Below are 25,255 nucleotides of genomic sequence, written 5' to 3'. Positions count from 1 at the left end.
ACGCTTGTGTTTCCTGCTTTTCTAATTATCTCATTGACTTACTCTTATGTCTACAGTCTTCTCTGGATTCTTCTGCTCCGTCTTAACTTCTTATTTGCTGTTGTTCACTAACGGAAGAGGATGTGTGGTAAATGCTTTCTATATCTTTTCCTCTCTACCACTTTATCATGTCCTGTGACATCATGGAATGTTAGTGTGCCTCACTGAGGTTAGATTGTCAGTTGGTCATCTCAGGCTGAGGAGCTGGTTGCTCTCTCCTGGTGGGGTTTTATCCTTATATCTTATTACCTTGTAACTTACCACCTACCTATCTACTAATAAAGAAGAATCTACTACTACACCTGAACTACGCATCATTGTTTGTGTACCACACCTCTCATAAAAGAAGCCCCCAAAGGTTTTGCTTCAAAACATACCATCAGAAATGTGTACTAATTATATTATTCAATGGTACCAAGGGGCTTATTTACAAGAAGCCTGCTCAGCTGACGTGTCACTTTTTTCGATGCTCCGGTAGCGCATGCCTCTCAATCACACCAATGAGGTGAGGCAAAGCCACCCTGTGTGGCTTTGCATGGCCTCAAATATGTGTGGAAAGGCAAGGCAGCGCATAGCTCTGCATTGCCATTCTCTGAATCAAGGAGGCCTTCCATTGGCATTGTGGTGGCTGTTTGCAAGCAAAACACTCATGGATTTTGCCATCTCCCCAGATTTACAAAATCATGAAAACCTGGGGCACTGACAAAACCTTACACCTCCCCAGAGCTGACATTGCAAGGAGAAATGCTTTAATTTGTCATTGTTTTTTCCTCTCTTTATGTGTGTCTCCATTATGCAAAACACATAGACCTTTCTGCACACAAATATTCCTTCAAACGCAGACACCCTTGCCCCACGGTGCAAAGAGGCCTGCTTTTGTTCTAGCCATCAAAGTGCAGACTGGATGAAAGGACAGGCATGAATGGTATCTCTTAAATACATCAAATTGGCATAGGGCAGTGCACCCAAAAAGACTTATGGCGTTTCCCTACCAAATCTTTGTAAATGAGGACCCACATATCCTAACAGAATCAGGCATTTCCAACACATTTAATATCGCTGCTTTCTTAAGAGCCTACAGTGTGGAAGGTTTGTTCTCTTGTGATTCCAATAACAGTGAACAACTATAGTATAAATGTCACAATTCTGTACTTTTGAATTACGCATAAAATAATATTGGATTTCAGTGGAAAGTAAATGTCACTTACACGTTCTGGGTTTAATGTCAGCTTAGATGCATTCTTTTTTATGAATAAACATTGAAATGCCACATTCAAGTATTTTATGATTCAAATTAGTTGGGCTTACATTGTGAACTGTAAAACTCAAGATTGTCTAGAAATAAAATACAAGAAAGGGAGAAATGAAACTAGCGATAAGCCAGAGAGAAAAGGTATGCAGCGCACATCACTACCGCCATTGAGTTTGTAGAATTTTAATATGTGTATCTATGTAATACGGTTCAATGCAAGTGTACAAAACACCTGAGGTAAATTCAAAATACCATTATTCTGGGTAAACAAATACGCACATAAGTGTAAGTATTCCCGAAAGAACGCTGATTTAGGACTATTTCTGTACATTCACAATTTTGGCACCCTAAAAAATGTATATGTCTAGGAAAAATGTACGATCCACTACAATCATATTTTAGAAAAACATGAAAAGCGCATATCTTGCCTTAGAAGGTATAACTTCAACTGTATAGGCTTGCTAGGAAGGGAAAATTGTCAAAGAGTTATCTACCTGAGTACTTTTATCGCAACAAAAAAAAATAACATCAAAAAGTATTGCATTTTTCGATTCATCATTTTGAAGGATGTCTCTTGCCAATCAGCCTCCAAAATATGGCAGTGGTGCTTCCTAATAAGGCCAACAGTGAATTTAGATTATACCCTGGACGCAACTCATAACTGCAGGTGTTGTTGTCTCTTGGTATCAGCAGAGCAGGATGCTCAATAGCACCAGTGGGTCTTGACAATTATGCCCATAGAGAGTTTCAAATACGTAAGGGTACAGCTGCTAAGAGTTTTTCTTCACCAATTTTTTAGTTTTGCACCCTAATCCTCAGCTTGTCTTAGGGTCTGACTTAGGACCGAAAGTTATGCATCACATTTTTGGAAAGGCTCCAATATTGTGAGGTGCATCTAAGCCTTGTAGTGTGTTTCTATATTCCCAATAGGCTCTGCGCATTGGACTAATATATACTATAGATTTGACATAGGACTGAGGTCTACTAGGTCTCTGTCGAATATACTAGACTTAATTGTGAGTGCCAGCTAACTCAAAGATCACTAGAAACTTTCTCGAATACACAAGAAGGGATTAGTTTCTGATAACCGCATAAACATGACAACTTTGTTTCCCAAGAATAAGAAATGTTTCTCTAGAGTCGCGGAAACAATAGATAGTTATTTTACTCAGTCAATCGTTCCTGATTCGTTTCACCAGAGGTGCAGAGAAATAGAGAGACAGGCGTTTTCAATAAAAAGTATTTATTGAACAGTCTTCTTTCTCATGCAGAGGAAATTAACTGCTGCAATCGTAATACTGGTTGCAAAGTACAATGAGTACAGTACGAAGAGTATTATAAAATAATACTGTAAAAGCATGATATGGTTTCTAAGCCATAAAATACATAGAATACATACATTAACAAATAAAGATTAAAAGTACTCAACTGGTGCTTCTAAAATACGCCTACCCCGGCGTACCTCACCTAGGTCTAGTACAAGGGAAGAAGTAAGCGAGGTGTAGCTTAGTTTCAGTATTCTTTTGCCAAGAATCTAATCCAGGAATTCTCTAAGGGTCTAATCAGCTCCGTACCTTGGTTTTAGAATGAAGGAGGTCTGGTATCTCTCTCTCAGGACTCGATTTGCCAACAACCCACAAGGATAGCTTGCAAACACTGGAGCTGGATTTCTCGGCAAGAGAAAAGACAGCATCTCTCTCAGTGTGTCTGCTGGAGGGTCACCTTCCTTCGGCACTTGCTGTAGCAGGGCGTCGGGCAAGTAGGTAGTCAAACTGCTCCAAACCACCACGTGTTTGCTTTGGCAAATGTGGGCATATTTATACCTTGAAGGTGCCTTGTTTGATGTAAGGTTGGACATAATAACGTCAAAGACTCAGTTCTTTGAAAACTCCATGAGTTCTTGGAAAAATCAATATTCAAGCAAGGGGAAGTCCCTGACTGCTGAAGGAGGGTTTTTTCAAGAAATCGTTGTGGCTTTTCGGAACTAGTGGAAGTAGCCATGCCGTATTTGGACTGCATAGGCTAAGTCTAAATATGGCTATGATTTCTATGCCTATATAAGGATGGGGTGATTTATGCCTATATATGGGCATGAATCAGGAAAATTATACTAGGGTCCTAAATTCATACACAACAGCCTGTCTTGATACCTAATTTTGCAGTTGCACACCAAAATGACACTTGTGGTACTGCTCGAGTGTGACAATAGAGCAGAACAATTATGCCTGCAGTGCTAATAAATTACGACAGCTGAGTGTCTCAAATATGCCAGATGTTCAATTGAATATTTCTCTGTTGAAGTTTAATTAGGTCTGTGATCCTGTCATTTCAGCTAGTTGTGTTGCCTCATTGCATTATTTCCTCATGACAATTGTTGTTCTGATCAGTTGTATGTATGTTACATTGCAATTTCACCTGCTTATACCTATTGTGCTGATTCAGAAGCATTTTTTCTGCTGTTCGCCTGCTTAACTATGCTAGTTGTGGTATCTTTAGCACATGACAAGCCTAACTTGTCTTTATTGACACTTGTAGAAGGTAACAGCATATAGGTAAGTGTAGATTTACTATTCTTCACTCCACATCTTCCTTCTTTCATGACATAAATGTATTCAATAAACATATATGTGGAGTTAGGTCTAATGAACCTATACTTCCCTAAATAGTTTGACCTTGTCAATACTTTGATCCTCATTATTTTTCCCTTTATAACCTGGTAGCACCGTAATATTTAAACAGTCTTCAAGTGGAATATTATTGTTAAGTTTTGCCACCAATGCAACTTGCGAGAAATCTGGTTCTTGGCAAATGGAGTGTAAACTCTGTTCAAGCAACACCCACAATCCTTGTCAGGGTGTACCACAAAAGTCACTAAATTAGCCTATGCTTATTCTTTTTTGTAGTCTGGCACAAAAGCTGTCAGGCATAAAATAGAGGCACTATGTAAAGTATTTATGCAGCACACGAACAGCAATAACATGAAAACACAATATAAGAAAAATCTTACACCAATTTAGAAACATAGAGTACATTTCAATACATCATTTGGTACCAAAATTCCATAAATCCAATTAGTAGAACTAGAGTTCGATATTTTTTAATTTTAGGTAAAAACTAGCATTTAAAAGATCAAAGTGCCAACCACGTACGACTACTCATGTGAAACCGGTTCAAAGTCGAAAAACGTGGCCAACCACGATGGAGAGTAAGTAGAATACAAGCAGTGGATTGGGCCTAGTTGGTGATTACCCTTAAATGTAGAAGAAACTCAGAGAAAAATGTGCTGAAATATTTAAGCTCAGTTGGGGAGGGCAACAAGAAGGTAGCAACATCGCAAGGGAACCACTGGGCGAAGTCGCAGTGAAGATTTCCATGTTTGGAATTAGTCTCTATTTTGGAAGTTAAAAATCTCTAAAAAGCTAGAGGCTGTTGCCGATGAAAGCTCCAGAAGCTCGGATACCACTTTTCGAAGGACTGCTGAACAGGATTTGTTGCTGTGGAGAAGAATGTAGCTGAATGTATACAAGCAGGTTGATCCCGGTCTCAGAGCAGTTTTTAGCCCAAAATGTTTTAAGTCCCATGTTTTGGATCTTGGCTATTTGGGCACCCTTAACACTGCAACCAATGGTCGACGATGGAAAGGGCACATTTGGGGCATTCAGATCTCACTCAGGCGAGGTCCAGATGTTGCTTTAAGATGCTTGGAGGCTTGTCGCTCATGAGGTGCTGATGCCTCATCAGCCAGGCTAGCTTGACTCCAGTGGTGCAGTGAGCAGAGGACCCACATCTGGGCATACCCTTTCCACCGCGGGCAACAAAAAACAACAAATGATGGTCTGAATGCTGAATGATGCACACATTCACCCCAGTTACAACAATGGATTTAGGCCCAGATCTCTATACTAGGGTGAATGTTTGACATTGTGCAGCATTCTGTCCATCAATTGCTCTTTTTGCACTTGTCACCACGAGTCGAAAGGGTATGCCCAGATGTGGAGTCAAGCTAGCCTGGCCAATGAGGAGTGATGCCCCGAAACTGGTCCCAGGAGGCTTGTTTCCATTCCAGGGAGGACCTGGCCTAGCAGCTCAGGCTGGACTGTTCCCATGAGGAACAGGGTCAAGACTGATTTGCATATGACTTGGTCCGCACTGGAATGGACTTAGGCCCATATCTTTGTTCTGTGGTGAATGTTTGACATTGTGCCACATTCTGTCTATCAATTGGTTTTTTTACGTTGTTCTGGAAGCACAACATTTTGCAGCTATTAAGGTAGAATACAACACCGAATGGTTCCTCAAATATTTTAGGGATGATTGTAAATTTGACTGCCATCCTTCTCAATTTTACTAATTGTTGTGCTTGATTAGTCCTATGATGCTGGTCCATTATGATCAACCAAATGCAAACCAGTATGACAACTCTCTAAAAAGGACAGCCCAGCCAATACTCGATGGAAATAACTTGTCTACACGGAACAGAAAAATATGAATCACAGATTAATGTTTCACTCACTGGGTGTGTTCACTTAGTAATAATCCCATATCCAAAAGAAGACAGCAAGCACTAGGACACCTAATTGCCAAATTCAATTTAATAAGATATATTCGACATTTCAGCCAGAAAAGCAATTTAAAAACATAAATAAAAGTACAGGTATATAAAATAAAAGTATAGTCAACTAAAAATAAATCCATGTATGAGAGTTACAGCATCACAGCATACAAGAATGGGATTTCTTGAAAAATGCATAAAAAAAACATAGAGTAGCTTCCAACCCCTGAGCAATTTCATAATGCTTTAAGTGCTAAAAGCACAAATACAATAATACATATGTGAGCAAGTCAGTGGGAACTGAAATTTAGCAGTAGGATTGGGCATCCAATGAACCAAAGCTACAATAAAGATGAAGAAGCAGTACAGTTCATTAGGGGCTCGCTTGCGCCCATGGCTCTAATGGCCCTAATATATCCTGAAAACTTGGCAATAGAACGTGTTGTTTGGAAAAAAAAAGGCATGATGCGTTTGCCATACCAGAAACAAGTTGGTTTAATTAAGCACAGCAGCTGAGAAAGTCTCGACAGAATGCGTCTCAGGAAAGTCTCCTAGTGTACAAAGTTTTGGCTGGTTATATACATCTTGTTAAGTACCATAACATGATTTCTGCATTCTTAAAAGGGATTATAATCGTAAATTCACCAGGTATGGGCATCTGATAAGGAAACAAATGGTTCTCAACCTTGAGGAGAGATAGTTTTTGCCAGTTTGTATGGGCTAGATGTCTGGCATGGGGAATACATTATCACTACATGTGGTCTTAATGTCATGCCCTGATTTCCCGAGTCTTCTATCTACATGTGGCATCTATCTTTGTGGTATTTTGGGGGAATGCAAGGCTTAGGCCAAACATTTTTAATTGGGGCCAATTGCGACAGTCATGTTTGTTGGGCAACTATCTATCTTTGGGATCGATCCAGGTAATCCTTGAACATACATTTATCTTTAGGTTTAAGAGAAACTTTACCTGTGACCTGTTATTTGATAGGTGTGGGTGCGGGTCGCAGCACCTGCCTGACCACCTGTCTCTGACTTTGGGTTGATGCAGAGGTCACCTTGGGTAAATCTGACAGAAAAAGCTGTGAGTTCATTGGAACTCCTAAAAATAATATGGTAGTCCCTGGTGTCATCTTTATCGACATTCTCAATAGCTCATGTACAGTTGTCATATCCTACATTGATAATATTGTTACCGACCAAGGTAGCACTCTCCCCAGCAGCTTCGCACATCAGCCGGATCGCCCGAGTCTGAGCGCTCCATCTACAAGGTTCGAGGCTGCTCTGCTGCGTTCCATGGCATTTTGTGGTATTTCTGTGGTATTTTCCCCTGCTCATTGTTATCGGGGACTGTTTGCTCATTGTTATTTCGTTTTTTACTGTTACTGTAACTGTATTGTGGTCCCTTTTCACCCACGTCCCCTGTGTGTACTTTTCCCTCCGCTGCTGCCTCTGCGGCCCTGCCCCCTGCTTTAGCCCCGCTCCCGCCTCCCACTCCTCTGCTCCTGCCACACTTCCCTACTAATGGCGACCAATGCGGGGGAGCGCACGTGATTCCTTGACCTCCAGGCCAAGGTAGCACTCTCCCCAGCAGCCCCCCACATCAGCCAGATCTCCCCGAGTCTGAGTCCTCTCTCTCCAGGATTCGAGGCTGCTCTGCTGAGTTCTGTGGTATTTTGTGTTATTTCTGTGGTATCTTCGCCTGCTCATTGTTATCGGTGCTTGACTGTTTGCTCATTGTTATTTCGTATTTTATGTTACTATAACTGCATAGCTGTCCCTTTTCGCCCACGTCCCCTGTGGCCCCGTCCCTGGCTTTAGCACTGCAGCCGCCTCCCACTGCTCTGCTCCCACCCCCTCCCCTACTAATGGCAACCACGGCGGGCAAAAGCCCGTCTGCGCCCGTCCATGACGCGACCGCGACCACCGTCAGGAACCCTGGACCCCACCTCTGGATTCAGCCACCCTCCATGTTCTCGATACCGGAGGCCACGCCGACTGCGTAAGATCATCACCACGTGTATGTTCATGTATTTTAATGGAGTGATTCGGGAGCACTCCGCATAAGACTTTACACGCCAGTAGTGAACGTTGAGAGAGACGACCCGCTATTCAGTATAAGGTAAAGTGGCAGTTACCCATCACTGCGCGTTACATAGTGCACGTTTTTTCTTTAATTTATTTCCACAGTCGGGAATAACACATTGTCTTCGTTTTTTCGTGTAGAATTCACATATTTATGAAGATAAGGTAGGGTCATTTTCGTTTTCATGGTTCACGCAATATTCTTGATGATATTATGGTTTTTATATTAAACCACAATCATTATTTGTAATTACAGCCTCAGCATTCAGATCATCAGGTATGTTACATAGACATTTTTAATGCTCAATATTCAACCTATGAGCATACATTAGCATTATTGACTATATAAGAATCTTTTTGGTTTGTAGTGTTGGTACTCATGGACATTTCGTTACTAGCAGTTGGACATTAAGGTACGCCAAACATCACAACTTATTTCATCCCCCATGTCTCCAAATATATAAACACTGACACATATTATTTTCTCATTTTCCTTTTAGAGCTGCCCCTGATGAAGGCACAGCTAACGTGCCGAAATGCATTGGGCTTCATGTTGATTATTTGAAATGCATAATACAGTGAAAATGTTGTATAGATTGTTTTGCTTTCACAATTGCTTTGTATATGCATATGAGAGAATTGTTATGATGATACAATAACATACATAAGCTTCTTGTATAAATCACCTCAAGTATTTGTTGAATAAATGTGAGAATTATCATTATGAATTCATGGTATAATATTTTGAGTATTGCTTAAAGTGCAACGCACCAGGTGAACAGTGCATGATTAGGTGGGATACCACTCACCATAACTTACCAATTCAAATCAGGACTGACTACCCTGAATAATCATAGCACCAGTGGAAAAGTTTATTTATTTTGGTACAATCATTTGGATTAAAACGGAGTGCTCCTCACAACCCCAATTACCAGTACTTTACCAAGTCACCCGCGGGGAGGCACCCATCATCTAATTAAGATGCAGTTTGAAACAATAAGTGGAATGACGGACAATAGGGCCACCACCATGGCTTACACCAATGATCAGGCGGATCAAATTTACTCTTTAATTAAGGAAGTGAGAAATATGGATGCACACGGGGGATCCATCAGTCAACAATTAAAACAATTGGAGTATATCACGCGACGTCAATTAAACCAGAGGATGCATGCTTCCACGCTGATACAATATCACCGAGCTAAAAGGATACCTAGAGGGTTACGCTTATCTATTAAACCAATGCTTTTCCGATTCAATCTCAATTCGAAATTCATGGAAAAATGGTTCAGTATACTTAACAAGTGCTCACTGGATCTTATTCTACTGATAATTGAGGAACTTTCAAAAACTATCCGAGAGTTAGAAGAAGAAATTTACACTTTAAAATCAGAACTTGAGTCTAGAATGGAGTCAGACACCTGGAAAATCAGTTTGGACAACATCAACATTAAACTGGACAAATATGAGAAAGAACTACAGGAGGGCAAACTGAGGAAATATAAACGTGACACGATAGACTATAAATTAAATGAAGTGTACACGTGGGCTGATATCTACGCTAGACGACAGTTTATACCTAAAAAAACAACACCATCCACACGTTCCTCAGAGGAAAGCCTTGTAACCGATAAGGAAACATCCATCCAAAGGGGACCAGTACGCACCACTCAAGATGGCAATATAATACCTCCAGAGATGTCTAGTCAAGCCACTACTAGCAGACAGGTGGATTTTTTGTCACAGGCTCAAACACCAGCACAACCACCAACGTCACAGATGGAACAGTCTACATTAAGAGGAAAACCCGGCGAGGAAACGGTCGGAAAGGAACTGAGGAGCGGCCGAACACTAACTTAGTTATCAACATCTCGTCTACAGTTCTCACCAAACAACAAATGAGCACATTAAATAGAGGTCTTACATTCGTGCCCACAATCATGACTAATGAAATTGAAACCGAAGGAGCATTCTTCAGATTCATGAGGACTCTTAAACTCAAACACTATTTTGAAAACGTGGTAGAATCTACTGATTCCAATCGGGATACATCGGAAAGACAATTTAAACCAAAAAGTGTTTTTCAATCTCCAGTCTCACACAAGATGTTGGATGCTTTTGAGTCACTAGTCAAAAAGGATTTAGGATCATTAAAGTATACAAAAACTTACCACAACAATCTAACCAAAAATCAATTGAATATCATCAACAACTTGTCTGTAGACCCGAACATTACCATACAACCAGCGGATAAAGGGGGTGCCTTGGTTCTTATGGACACAACGTATTACGAACTCAAAGTCAATGAGCATGTGAAGGACACAAACATTTATTCTAAATTACCATCGGATCCTACAATCACGTTACAACAGATGTTGCAAACCCTTTTGACAACTGCCACACAACAAGAATGGATAGATGACCAGACTGCAGCATTCTTGACGCAAAAACACCCGAGACGTCCATGGATATACATGATTCCAAAAATCCATAAGCACCCCACTAACCCACCGTTCCGACCAATTGTTTCAGGATGTGGGTCTATATTTGACCCACTCGGACAATACATTGATCACCATCTGCAGGAGTTTGTACAACATTGGGGTTCTTATGTACGGGATACCACGGATTTCCTTAATAAACTGAAGTGGATTGAAGAAGGGTATCAGGATCATTGGATTATGTGTACTATCGATGTGGTGGCCCTTTACACCTCTATTCCCCATGAAGCAGGATTGGAAGCCATCGAATGGGCATTATTAAAAATGGAGCAGCTTTCTACTACCAAAAAAATTTTTTTGATGCAACTGCTGAAATTCTGTTTATATAACAGTCATTTTATCTGGCAAGATGAGTTCTATGCCCAGTTAAGTGGAACAGCTATGGGATTTGCAGGGGCTCCTGCGTATGCGAACACCTATATGGCTCATTTTGAATCACAACATCTGATGTCCAAGGATGAATGGAAGCATGTGTTGATGTACGGACGATATATCGACGACATATTTTTAATTTGGAATGATACTCAGGATCTGTTGGAATCTTTGATCAATAGATTAAACCAAGTTGATGCACGGATTCAATTCACTCACAAAATCAGTAAAGATACAATTGATTATTTGGACGTCAGAATCACGAAAACACGGAATGGCTTTGACACAGCTTTGTACACTAAGCCCACTGACCGAAACAGTGCACTTGAATACACTAGTTTCCATCCCAAGAATCTGATTAGGAATCTACCAGTTTCACAATTCATTCGGATTAAACGTATATGCTCCAATGAAGAAACGTGTCTGACCACATTAGCAAATCAAGCTCAAAAATACGCAGACAGAGGGTATCCACCAGATGTTATCACAACGCAATTGAATAGGGTACAACAGATGCAAAGACAGGATCTATTGCTCCAAAAAAAGAAATCTTCACAGAACCGGATGGTGTTTGTGACTAAATACACAACCCTATCAACACAGATTAAGAGGATTATCAATAATCGATGGGAACTGCTGTCACTGGAACCAGATTTTCATGGTATCTTTAAAGAACTCCCTTTACACGCATACACACGAGGACCAAACTTAAGGGAGAGACTAAAGAAGAAATCACATCCAATTGAATCTACAAACCACAAGGGCACTACACGATGTCTTAATTGCACAAACTGTAATAATGTAATTTTAGGAAATACATGCCCACACCCAACTTCAGGAAAACCCATTCAATTGAAACACTCAAGTGATTGTAACACGACCAATGTTGTGTACGCCATAAAATGTCCATGCGGAAAAATATACGTAGGAAAAACAGAACGCAAAATCAAAGTACGTATAACAGAGCATAAAAGCCGCATCCGCAATGAGAATCTGACTTCACCATTGGTGGCACATTGGAAGGAACAACGACACACCATTTCGCAACTGAGGTTTCTCATTCTTGAACATGTGAAAATTCAGCAAGGGCTAGATAATCATCAAAGATTATTACGAAGAGAAATATTTTGGATTAAATTCCTGGGTTCTTTGACCCCATTGGGTTTAAATGACAAATATGACCTTTCATGTTATCTATAGCATGGATATCTGTAATTTTATTTATGGTCATTACGCTACTGCTTTATCATATAATGAGACTGTCATTTTTATCTAGGTTACATGCATTCTGAAGTTGAATTGATGTTGGTTATCTTTAGCATGTTCACAGAAGTAAATATGAGGTATCATGATATCAAATGGTTTATATAGTAATGTACTATCTTTTGTGAACTTGTTGACGAATATTATACTGATATTTTTGGGAGCAAACGTCAGTATTCATTATCATCTCTTCTGTTCGTTTGTTTTTGTTTTTGGAATTAATGCATATCGATCTTGAATACAATGAACCATGTAAATGTACTTTTTATATCGTAGATATGGTGAAAACTATCATTGCATAATGTTACTGTGACCTTTTGGCACCATAGAGTTTATGACACACTATTTATTTTCATACATTCACTGGGTATTAAACACATATGGGGGAACATACCCTAGGACACAATTTACAGCAACCCTGGCAGTAGGGCAGTTGTCTAATCATCATTGCATTTCCCTTTTCTAAGATGGTGCGTATGCAGACTTCCTTGTAAAGTGGTCAGTCCGTTTTTGATTTTTTAAGCATATCTCTACGTGTGTTCTGGACATGAAAATGGAGACAGTTGGCATTAACAGGTTATCAATGTGCGTGGAGTCAGACGATCCGTTGTTCAGGCCAAGATCAAGTGGCAGTTACTCATTACTGCACGTTAAATTGTGCACGTTTTTGATTCATTTATTTTTATAGTTGGGAAATAAATATTGCCTTCGTGAATTTCCCCATTTCAAGATGGAGCGCATGAATTCTTTCTTGAAAAGCGGCTAGTCCGTTCTTGATTCTTATATATACATCATTGCGTGTATTTCAAGATATTTTAATAGAGCTAGACGGCTAGACTTAGCACAAGATTCAACAGGTTATTATTGAATGTTGACACACACAATGAACGTTGTATACATCGTCGGGCATCATATATTGCCTTTGTGAATTTTCCCATTACAAGATGGTGCGCATGAATTCCTCCTAGTAAAGCGGTCAGTCCGTTTTTGATTTCCACATACACATCACCACGTGTATGTTCATGTATTTTAATGGAGTGATTCGGGAGCACTCCGCATAAGACTTTACACGCCAGTAGTGAACGTTGAGAGAGACGACCCGCTATTCAGTATAAGGTAAAGTGGCAGTTACCCATCACTGCGCGTTACATAGTGCACGTTTTTTCTTTAATTTATTTCCACAGTCGGGAATAACACATTGTCTTCGTTTTTTCGTGTAGAATTCACATATTTATGAAGATAAGGTAGGGTCATTTTCGTTTTCATGGTTCACGCAATATTCTTGATGATATTATGGTTTTTATATTAAACCACAATCATTATTTGTAATTACAGCCTCAGCATTCAGATCATCAGGTATGTTACATAGACATTTTTAATGCTCAATATTCAACCTATGAGCATACATTAGCATTATTGACTATATAAGAATCTTTTTGGTTTGTAGTGTTGGTACTCATGGACATTTCGTTACTAGCAGTTGGACATTAAGGTACGCCAAACATCACAACTTATTTCATCCCCCATGTCTCCAAATATATAAACACTGACACATATTATTTTCTCATTTTCCTTTTAGAGCTGCCCCTGATGAAGGCACAGCTAACGTGCCGAAATGCATTGGGCTTCATGTTGATTATTTGAAATGCATAATACAGTGAAAATGTTGTATAGATTGTTTTGCTTTCACAATTGCTTTGTATATGCATATGAGAGAATTGTTATGATGATACAATAACATACATAAGCTTCTTGTATAAATCACCTCAAGTATTTGTTGAATAAATGTGAGAATTATCATTATGAATTCATGGTATAATATTTTGAGTATTGCTTAAAGTGCAACGCACCAGGTGAACAGTGCATGATTAGGTGGGATACCACTCACCATAACTTACTAAGATCCTCGCCCACCACGAACCATGGGCATTTCTCGTGCGGACACTGCCGAAGATCCTTCACCGTCGGCATGGTGCCCACAGCCGCCATAGGCCCACCTACTGAATGTCCCTCTGAAACCCTGTCTTGCATCCTTCTCAACATGCGCTCCCTACATCAACACACCGTAGAGATCTGGGACCTGATCGACACCCTCTCGCCGGACATCGCATTCCTCACGGAAACTTGGACCTCATGCCACAACATCGCCACAGCTAGTCCTGACGGCTACAAGATCCAGAGGGAGGACTACCCACATCGCCTGGGAGAAGACCTCGCCATCGCACACAAGACCCCCCTCCGGCTCTCCACATCAAGCACGAACAACCCTCACTCCACCAAGGAACACTTTCATTTCCAGATCCATTCCAGCCCCAGGACCACACTACGTGGCACCCTCATCTACAGACCACCAGAACCCTGTGCCCAGCCTGCAACCACAATCGCCAAGCTCATCGCACTCCATGCCATCACCTCCATAGACTGAATTTTGCTCGGGGACCTGAATTTCCACCTCAAAAACAGCCAGGACCCCAACTTTACCACACTCCTCGAGAATTTCGTCAACCTAGGAATGAAACAGCTCGTCAGCACTCCCACCCACAGAGCGGGTCACACCCTCGACCCCATCTTTCTGGGAGGATTAAACATCTGCTTCAGCCACACCAACCAGTCCCTGTGGACAGACACCACTGCGTCAATTTCAATTTCAACACCACCACCGCACCCAACCCCTTTCTGCTGTGACGGAAATGGAGTAAGGTCATCGAGGAATACCTGAACTCCGCCCTCCTCCAAGACCCCCCCAATGCCACAACCGACACCGACTCTGCAGCCAGATAATTCCACCGCTGGATCTCCTGCTGCTCCGACAAGCCTGCACCTCTCTGCCGCACTGCCAAAGAATGCCCGCTGAAGGCTGCCTGGTTCACCACTGAACTCCAAAAAGCCAGGCACACCTGCAGACATTCGGAAACATCCTGGCAAAACCAGGAGAGCACAGAACAATCACAAAAGCACTCTGAAGGACTACCACCCATGTATAAGAGACACCAAAAAGACCTTCATCAGAGACAAAGTCAAGATCAACGCATCCAACATCAAAGAACTGTTCAACGTAATTCAGCAGTTTGCTAAACCTACCTGCAAAGCCACGAACATCGCACCCTCCCAGGAACTCTGCGACAAACTTAGCTCCTACTTCCACCTGAAGATCAAGGCCCTCTATGACAACTTCACCAAGCCAGCAGAAGACAGCAACCCACCTCCCACCACTGCAGAGAAGCCGACCATCACCTCCTGGGCCCATGCGTCCGTTGAGCTCATCTCCTCAACCATGAAAAAAAAACACTCAGTAGCCCCCATGGACTCCTGCCCCAGGCATCATTGCACCAGAACTAGAATGGACTTTCAACTCCTCCCTCAATTCTGGCACCTGCCCAGACAACTGGAAGCAGGCAGAGGTGAACCCCCTCCTCAAGAAACCAACGGCTGACCCAACTGACCTGAAAAACTACCGGCCCATCTCCCTTCTCCTCTTCACAGCCAAAGTCACTGAAAGATTCGTGAACGCCCAGCTGACCGTCTTCATTGAAGAAAACTCGATACCAGATGCATCCCAGTCTGGCTACGGCAGTAGCCACAGCACTGAGACCGCCCTCCTAGCCACCCCCGACAACATCCGCATGGTGCTAGACCAGGGTCACACCACTGCCCTCATCCTCCTAGACCTCTCCGCAGCGTTCAACACCGTCTCACATTGCACGTTGGCTGCCAGAATCAACAGCTTAGGAATTAAGGGATCTGCCCTCAAATGGATCCACTCCTTCCTCTCTGTCAGAACCCAGAGAATCAGACTCCCCTCCTTCCTCTCCGATCCCACTGACATAAACTGCGGAGTACCCCAAGGATCTTCACTAAGCATGACTCTCCTCAACATCTACATGGCCCCCATTGCCTCCATCGTCAGACAGTACCGACTTAAGATTGTAACCTATGCCGATGACACCCAGCTCATCCTCTCCCTCATCAAGAACCCAGAAGACACCAAGCTCTGCTTCCAGGAAGGAATGAGAAACATAGCAGCCTGGATGAAGAACAGCTGCCTGAAACTCAACTCTGAGAAGACCGAAGTCCTCATCCTCAGACCCTGATCCTCTGCCTGGGACAGCACCCGGTGGCCCTTTGCCCTCGGGAAGCCACCCACCCGACAAACCACATTCAGAACCTCTGCATAATCCTCGATTCCTCCCCCTCCATGAACTTCCAGATAAACTCTGTCACATCCACCTTACAACTGCCTCCGCATCCTCCGTAAGACCTTCAAATGGATTCCCCCGACTGCAGAAAGACCCCCAACCATGCACTAAAAGCCAGCAGACTAGACTATGGCAACGCCCTCTATGCCGGAATCAACAAAACTCTTCTACACAAACTCCAAACCATCCAGAACACCGCAGCCAGGCTCGTCCTAGGGACACCGCACCACAAACATATGACCCAACACCTACGAAGCCTCCACTGGCTCCCATTGAGAAGAGGGTCACCTTCAAACTCCTCACCCACGCCTACAAATCCCTCTTCAACATCGGAACCAAAAACCTCAACGACAGAGTATGTTTCCAAGTACCCAAGAGGAACCTCCGCTCTGCCGACCTCGCCCTGGCAGAGGAACTCCGTATCCGCAGAAACAGATCCGGTGGTAGAGCTTTCTCCTACATCGCAGCCAAGACCTGGAACAAGCTCCAAGTCACAATCAGATGCTGCCCAACCCTTCACACGTTCAGAAAGGACCTCAAGGCCTAACGTTTCGACTGACGAGGATCTGCTCCCCCCCTCCAGCGCCTTGAGACCCTCACTGGTGAGTAGCGGGTCATAAACTACTGATTTATTGATTGATATTGACATAATTATGCATTCCTAGATCAAGATATACATTGACATCGCTTTTATTAGTAACAACATTGTCATTTGCATATGGATTAAGGCATACATAGACATTGCTACAGCCAGTATCATCACAGTTGTGTGCTCATAGATTATGACACACATTGACATTGAATTTATGAGCATTGATGTTGTCATATAACTCTTTTATTTATAGGCAGTTCAGTTCAAAGCATATGTTGGTTTAGACCTTAGTCTTTTACACAAGGATTCTTAAAACAAGATACTATGCGAAAACAAAAATGTTCAATATAAAACACAGTATAAAATATATTTAAAAGTCAATTCATCCAACCAATAAAATCTACATTCACTAAAATGGTCCTTAACAATCAAGTGGAAGATTTCACAAAATTCAATAAGGCTTTCTTAATTTAACTGTAAAAAGTTAACAACAGGTAATGACATTCGAAACATGGAACACGCCACATCAAGAAATGTCATTTCAACCAATAATTTAATCACTTGCTCCCTATCCTTTTTGTCATATTTTATAAAAATAGGTTTTAAAAAGGAAGTCCATTGGACCAAAAACCCCAAACAATCCACTAAAATGTGGATTAAATCTCCCTTTATATTTAGGCCACGCTGACAAACTCTCTCCTCACCTAACAGAATACCTCCTCTTTCTGACATTAGAAATTGATTTATCATGCATCTAAACCTTAGGAGGCTTCTATGCATCTTGGTATTGGGGAGTCTCTCTAGATTGGAAATGGTCTTGCATCCCGTCCATGAGCTTATCAAGTAGGAGACTGAATGTTTCTTCCCCAGATACAAAAGATCCTTTATTCTCTTCAACTCCTCCCTCCTTGTTCAGCCCTATTGAATTAGTTCCATCTGCCAATTCTATTTTTTTTTCTCTACAAAAGCTTTGAATCCTCCCTCTCACTCCAAGGGCCCAGTTTAGATCACTTTGTAATATCTCCATTTTACATAACAGGGCGATTTTCGGGACTTCCACACTTACTATTCATATCCAAAATGGTATAATCTGTGCCAGTGATAGACACTTCCACCCCATCAGGCCCGTTTCCACCCTAACTGCCTGCACCATAGAGGAAGGGGGAGATATGGTTGTTTTTTCATGCACCCTCCTTCATCGATATGCCAACTCTTTTTGCCCCCTATTCTATCACCTCTGCCCCCTACTGAAATTGTGGCTGTATCATGGACTGATAGGACTCCAGCACTGGTCGCAATGAAGGCCCCTCCGTAGTGATAATTACATTTCTTTAGTCCCACGATCAATTATAGCACAGCTTGTGTTAAGGCCAGGTGGTCCTTCCATTCTAAATCATGGGAAAAACCACACTCCTAAATATTTCTATTTTTTAACTCTTTCTAATTTGACTTTATTTATTATCCAGGCCATGTTTTTCAATTGTTTCCCTATCAGGATTACCTTGGTCTTTTTCATGTTTATTTTACATTTTTTCTCCTTTCAATATTCCACAAAACATCAAATTTTCTCTGAAGCCCAATTCCTGTTCAGTCTAAAATCACTAACGACTTTGCATATAACAGACAGCTAATAGTCATGCCATTGATTTTGGGGCTAAATGCATTGGGGAAACTGAGGACTCTGGAGAGCTCGGGCAGGAACAGGGAAAATTATGTTGGTGCCAATACACACCCTTGTCTAAAACCATTTTTTTATAATAATCCTCTTGGTAAGGGAGCCTTCACTGTCCAGTGCGACCTGGGCCAGATTATCCCTGTGAAGGTCCTGCAAAATTAAAAGAAAGAGTTTCAAAGAAATAGGAGAGTCAAGTCTAAAGATTCCACACCAGTCAGCAATACCCTATCTAGGCTCGGTCTATTGTTGCATTCTATGGTGCACAGGGGCCCAGAACACGACTTCCATATGTTCCACAAAAAAAGTGCCACTAGAACAAATTGAACAAGAGGTGGTCCAGCACTCAACTATTAAATAATGTGAATGGAACTTGTTTATACTCCACAAATTTTAAGACTTAACATTCAGATAACAGTAAAATTAAGATCTTCCCAAAAAGTAGAGAAACACTGATGGATTTTGATTGTAGTTATGAAAATCTTTATTCTGTCCTCAATTTCTTAAAATTCATGATGGCCAATCGCCAACGCATTTCGTCCTCATATGGTCTTCTTCAGGGCTAAAATGTATACAAAAATGTACTTTATTTCCTAATTATAAGTATAAATTCCTTATACACATGCATGAACCACACAATACTAATAAGCAACAAACGTCAAAACAGAATGTGCAATCGAAACATTAATGTTCTACAACATAATTTGTGAAGAGCATGATACAAATATAATACAACAACATGATACTGCAATGACAACTGAACACACTAACCATATTACAATTGACAAGACATAGAATGTTTCAAAATACTGGTGCTCGTGACATTCATGATGATCCAATTGATGTTATTTTCAATGTTTTAACCGACCAATGATGTTCTGTTGAAATTTGAATAGAGCACAATTTAACATTTGATACCTACCTACGACCTACATTATTCACAATGACTAATTTCCTTCTTGAGAACCAAGCACATGGACATATTAGACAAAAATTATTTTCATCATTGTGCGCCAAAATCTTTGCATGAGTGTACCCAAAATTGCAGTTAAAAATCGGAATATACTACAATAATACATAGGCAAGATATTCACAAAATTCAAACAATACGGAGCATTTTAATATCTTTATTTGAATTAAAGGATTCTTATATATGATCCATTTGAGTTTTAAAACAAGACAATCTGAAAAAGAGGAGTAAAGAATAGCGCTAACCTTCAGTTATTACTCTGCAATGCATTCTTCTCAACTGGTCTTACTTAATAAAACATTTTATTATTCAATTGTGGTATTTGATTTATTCGCAGAATATCATTCATATTTGCACTAATCCCGCTGTCAATTTTAGGAATGTTCGATCTAGTTACTAATACTAAAGTTATTGTACATAGCTAATGATAAAAGATCTCACCCGTTAAGACATGATAATATAAAGCACAAGACTTAAAAGTCCATAATAGCATATCTCTAACATATGTATCAAAAAGTTGTCAATGAGGTATTAAAAAAATATGATTTTAATTACTCCATTCAATCTAACCTATTCAAAATAGATTTGATAATTACACTTACTTACTACGAAAACACAAATACGTGGATTTGTGTTGCTCCTCTGGATCCAAGAGGATCTAGTTTCTATTCATGTTTTTAGATTAGGGTATTTCTGAAATGTAGACATAAACACAATACAAAAATCACAATTGTGACCATACCTGCAAACCGTAATAACTACAATACGCAATGAACATTAATTATTTACCAACACTTGAACTTATGTAGGGCACAAACAGGCCCGCTGTAATGCTAAAAAAAACATTTCTCTAAAGCAACACAAAATCAAAGTATAATCACAAGTTTGAGCTAAAAAGTTAGCATTCAGATAACAATGCTCATCACTTAAGTGGTAGACAAAATAATTTTTTAAAAGCCAGAAAACTCTGCTACAAGGCGCATTTATTAGGGAAATGGCAGCGAGATATTTATAACGAGTTCGTGGTGTCATTACAGTTTATCAAAAATTGCCCCTTAGTCGATGGAGCGTTGAAGGGAAAATTCCTGTAGACAGTAGACAAACGCACTAAGATATACAGAGCACATTTATTATTTTGTCCACCACTTAAGTGATTAGGATTGTTATCTGAATGCTAACCTTTTAGCTCAAATTTGAGTTTATTCCTAGCAACCAGATTTGTATAACCATTCTTTAAACTACAGAGACATACGAATATTGCATTTAGAAATTCTGCACCCTTTATAAAACCAACAGTTCCTATCGTTTTTCATGGATTTACGTTTATTTTGTGTGGTTTTAAAGGTCGACACTTCTATTTTTAAGCAAGTGCCAACCTTTTTATTATTTCATTAAACCAGGATATCAGGTCAGAAGATACCGTCCCAGATATTAGTCATACATATTTGAGTTGCAGGGCCTTTAAGTTAAATGGCTCAAATGCTTCTCCGAGAGCCTAGTCCGCAGGCACTTAGACCATCTGACCGTTAGAGGGAGGCCCCTCGTCTGCCTAGGTACAGTACCCAGGTCAAAAATTGTACTTAATTGGTAATGATCCCTCCCCACAGCTGGAGATCCTCAGCATTTCTAATTAGTTTGAATGCCCTTAGCTGAACAAACACATAATCAGTTGGGTTATTCTGATGACCATACTGGAACGTTTTCCTTGCAGGGATGTACCCAGGCACTCGACCATTTAGACTCACAAAATCCTTTGATATAAGGCAATCTAACAAGCTACATCTCTCCATAAGGCCTCACTGGGTGCGGAATGGACACATCGTGTATTAAAAGCAGCTAAACAACCCTTATATTTTCCCTTCACAGTCTTAGAAAGCAGTTTGTGAATAAAATCTCCTGTCAGAATGATCAGATCTTTAGGGTAATGTGCATCTAACACGTCTATAATTTCCTTTAATTAGAAAAAACGTTTTACATGTATATAGACGTTCAGGATAATTATACATTTTTCCCACCTACATGCACTTGTGAATTTCATCCCACAAGCCATAAGCCAATAACTTTGTGTCTGTATGTCCCATATGCTTGAGGCAATGTTGGTGGATACCAACTCTACCAGACCCCCTGATGGTCATCCCAAGGAGCTATCTACTGCCTTCGCATCGACCACTAGAAAGCCATCTATACGTTGGTTCTCTGCACTACCATGGCTCCTGGAAACCCAAATTGTAGACTGCTCAATTATTTCTCTAAACACTTATAGCTTCGTGATATTGTTAAACCCATGGGAGTTCCTGGAGAACAAACTAATGCTGTGTGGGGGCCCCATCCTTAATCCACATTACTTAGATTTGCTCATTTATCCACATCCTCATCTCAAGCCAGACAATCATAACTATTTTAATCGAAAGGGAATTCCTCTTCAGCTGCATCCGTCATCTTTGGGCAAGAATACTTGGAGTCCTCCTTCACTATTTTCCACTTTATGCCTATGGCAAACGTGACCCTCCTAATTTGGTTTGTCTTATTTCCTCTGGCATTTCATAAAACCTAGATTTTGGGGCGCAGCCTGGACTAAGGGTGTTTCCCTAGACAATTTTACTCCCTGAAGTTTCAACTAAGTTTCTGTTTAGGAAGGGTATCTTTAACAAACGCTGAAAACAGCAAGATCTTCATAACACCCTTCCAGTCTCTGTTCTCCAGGAAGCCCACTTGTTTCAGATCAGTTGTGGAGACTGCATATAAACATGAGCAGGAGGAAAATAGTTTGAGCAGGCAGGATCTACTTAGTATATTGAACTTCTTTAACCTCTTCCCTCGCTGGATTCCTAAATCTAGTGCTAGAAAAACACATAAGGAGTTTGCCTCCTTTCCCCAGTCCTCCTTAGGCACAAGGTAGTGGGTAGCACCCACCTCCGTCACCTTACTCAGCAATTGTTCCTCTTCTGGGACAAATCTACCCTTGGGCTCACATACCTTTCTTCCCCATTGGGGTTCCACCCTTCTTTTAGTTTCCCTAATTATTCCCACAATCTGACCCCACTGTAACTCTGTGACCTCCTTCTGGCCCTCTGGGATCCTGTGAGCCTCTCCAACTCGCTTTGCCCGTTCAAGAGGACGCTTTATTTTTCTTTTAAATATGTTTTTTATATATGTTTTTGCTAGAATAGGCCAGCTGCAGGGCAAATAGTTCACCTTCACCCTGAGAGGTATCTATACCCGAGCCGTTCCTCCTCACTGAACTACTGACTATGGGTAGGGACGTTTGCGTTACACGTGAAGTTTTCTTATTCCCTCCTTTTGTGGTCACACCCTGTGCTCCTTTTGTTATACATGTGTTCGGTATTCGATACCGCAGACTGGAGAAATATCCATAACGGCAGCCTATTTTCTTTATTAGCATCGGATATTTGTACTTATACCTTATACACTTTGGGTCGTGACCATAGATAAACCAGTCCCCCCCCCCACCCCCCTGACAGGTAAAATCAACGTCCCCCCCCCCCCCAACAGGTCTCACCAATTTAGGCATACAGCCATTATCTGCTTCAGTTCAGAGGCAATATATTGTAAATCAACTTTATGTTGTTTCAGCGCAACTGTGTTCAATACCACTCCCTCAAAAATGCCCTGCAGGGTTTTCTGCATTAGGGCCACAGTATTTAACATCGAAGATGAAGTGCATGAGCCGACAACAATGTCAGATAGCAGCGTCTGTGGAGGATCCTCATCCATCGTGATTATGGGACTTAGCAAGGACCCCCCTAGCTCATAGCGTGGGCTTACACCCATACCTTTTGAGGCCATCAGTATTATATCACTGATAGCAGACTCAAGTGATTCCTGGCTCCACTGCAACCCCAAGATCCCTTCTTTAGAGTTTACTTCCTCAGTTCCCTTAAAGAGTAAGGAAGGAGACAAACATAATCTTGTCTCCAACTGGGCAATCCCCTTTTCCAAAAGGTAACAAGACTCGTTTTACTCTATTCTATTCATGTCTTGTGAGCTGGGGGTAGGGCATAAGGAGCAGAGGGAGGGTTTTCTCTCCCCTTTTTGCTCAGCATGCCCGTAAAGTGCTTTGCTACAAATTCCTTAATTGATTTGGCTAGGGGTGATGCTCCTGTTTACCGAGCACCATCCATAACACTTGCTTATTCAGAACATTTCTTCATAGCAATACTCTGGGGGCCTCATTTATGAGGCTGTGCGTCACTTTTACGCCGCCGGTGCGTCACTTTTTGTGATGCACCAGTGGCGTAAAAAATGTGCCTTGTTGCGCCATATTTACAAAGTGACGCATCTAGGTAGATGTGTCACTTTGTAAACCCCTGCACCACATTATACCTGCGCAGGTATAATGTATGCAAGGGGGTGTTTTGGCGCAAGAAAGGATCATGGAAGTAACGCAGTGAAATCTATAAGATTTCACTTCGCCATTTCTTGGCCGCTAATGCGTCGAAATCTTACGCCTGCTTCATGGCAGGCGTAAGACTGATGCAGGCACTAACAACATGGGACTTGCCCATGTGAAAGTACACATTGCTGGAGTTGCGTCACTTTTGTGACACACTCCAGCAATGCGTCACTTTTGCGCCTACAGATACGTCAGAAATACTGACGTATCTGTAACTCCTTGCGCCATGATGCGTCATATTATAAATATGACGCTTCAATCATGACGCAAGGAGTTCGCACTGAGAAGTGATGCATCGCTGCTTTCATGCAGCGAGGCGTCATTTCTCATAAATGAGGCCCACAGAGTTTAGCTGGACTTTTGCTTTCCTTCCCTTGTTGTCCCAAAGCAAAATCCAGCAAAATGACTGGCAACGGAGAGTGCAGCGGCCTCAGCAGGTATCAGATCTTCCGGAGGTCACACGGAGACAGGGTCCCTAACCCAACTAACTGCAATGTAAACAACGCCCGTGCAAGCCCACTCAGGGGACTAGTTCGCAAGCCAACCATTATTTCATGGAATATCGCCGGGCTGAGCAACATTTTTAGGGACACTGCTACACTTGATTACCTTGCACAGGGGGATATATTGTGCTTTCAGGAAACCTGGGGAAGGGCAACGACTGCCATTGGTGGCTTTTATGAACATTTTAAACCAGCAACTAAAAGGACAATCTTTGGACGCCCGTCAGGGGGCCTTTCCATCTACGTAAGTCATGCGTGTAAAATTTATACAACTGAACTAAAACTGGGGCCTCCTGACCTTCAAGCCATCACAATAGAGGAGTTGTCATCGAGTCAAGAATCCCGTCCCCTTCTACTAATTAATTGTTATCTGAACCCAATTAAATATCAGGCCATGGAATCACTTATCACAACATTGGAAGACCTGTTAATAAACCGGGAGGACCAAGATGTAATAATCGCGGGCGACTTCAACTTCAGAGGCCTGGGTCTATTCTCGGAGGCACCACCAAGCATGAAGTCAGCCCTATTGACTGAATTTCTCGCAAATTTCAATCTGCACTCCACCCACAGAACACAAAAAAAGAGCCACCCAGAATGGACCGCCAATCCAACCTTTAGAAACATTTCCACCATAGATTACATTTTCACCAACGAAGGGCTGGCCCACAAACTTTGCAATTTCATAGTGGATGACAGAGATGAAAGCGACCAAAGGCCCCTCCGCGCCACATTCAATCTGGTGGGGGAACAAGTGGAATTACAAGAAGTCATTGGAACCACCACGGGCGAAGAACATCATAAAGTCCTTAAAAGAATAAAATGGTCATCCAATCTCAGCCAT

The sequence above is a fragment of the Lissotriton helveticus genome, chromosome 3_1 (assembly GCF_964261635.1).
Source record: "Lissotriton helveticus chromosome 3_1, aLisHel1.1, whole genome shotgun sequence".
In the NCBI taxonomy this organism is placed as follows: Eukaryota; Metazoa; Chordata; class Amphibia; order Caudata; family Salamandridae; genus Lissotriton; species Lissotriton helveticus.
Note: the sequence above shows the minus strand (reverse complement) of the source record.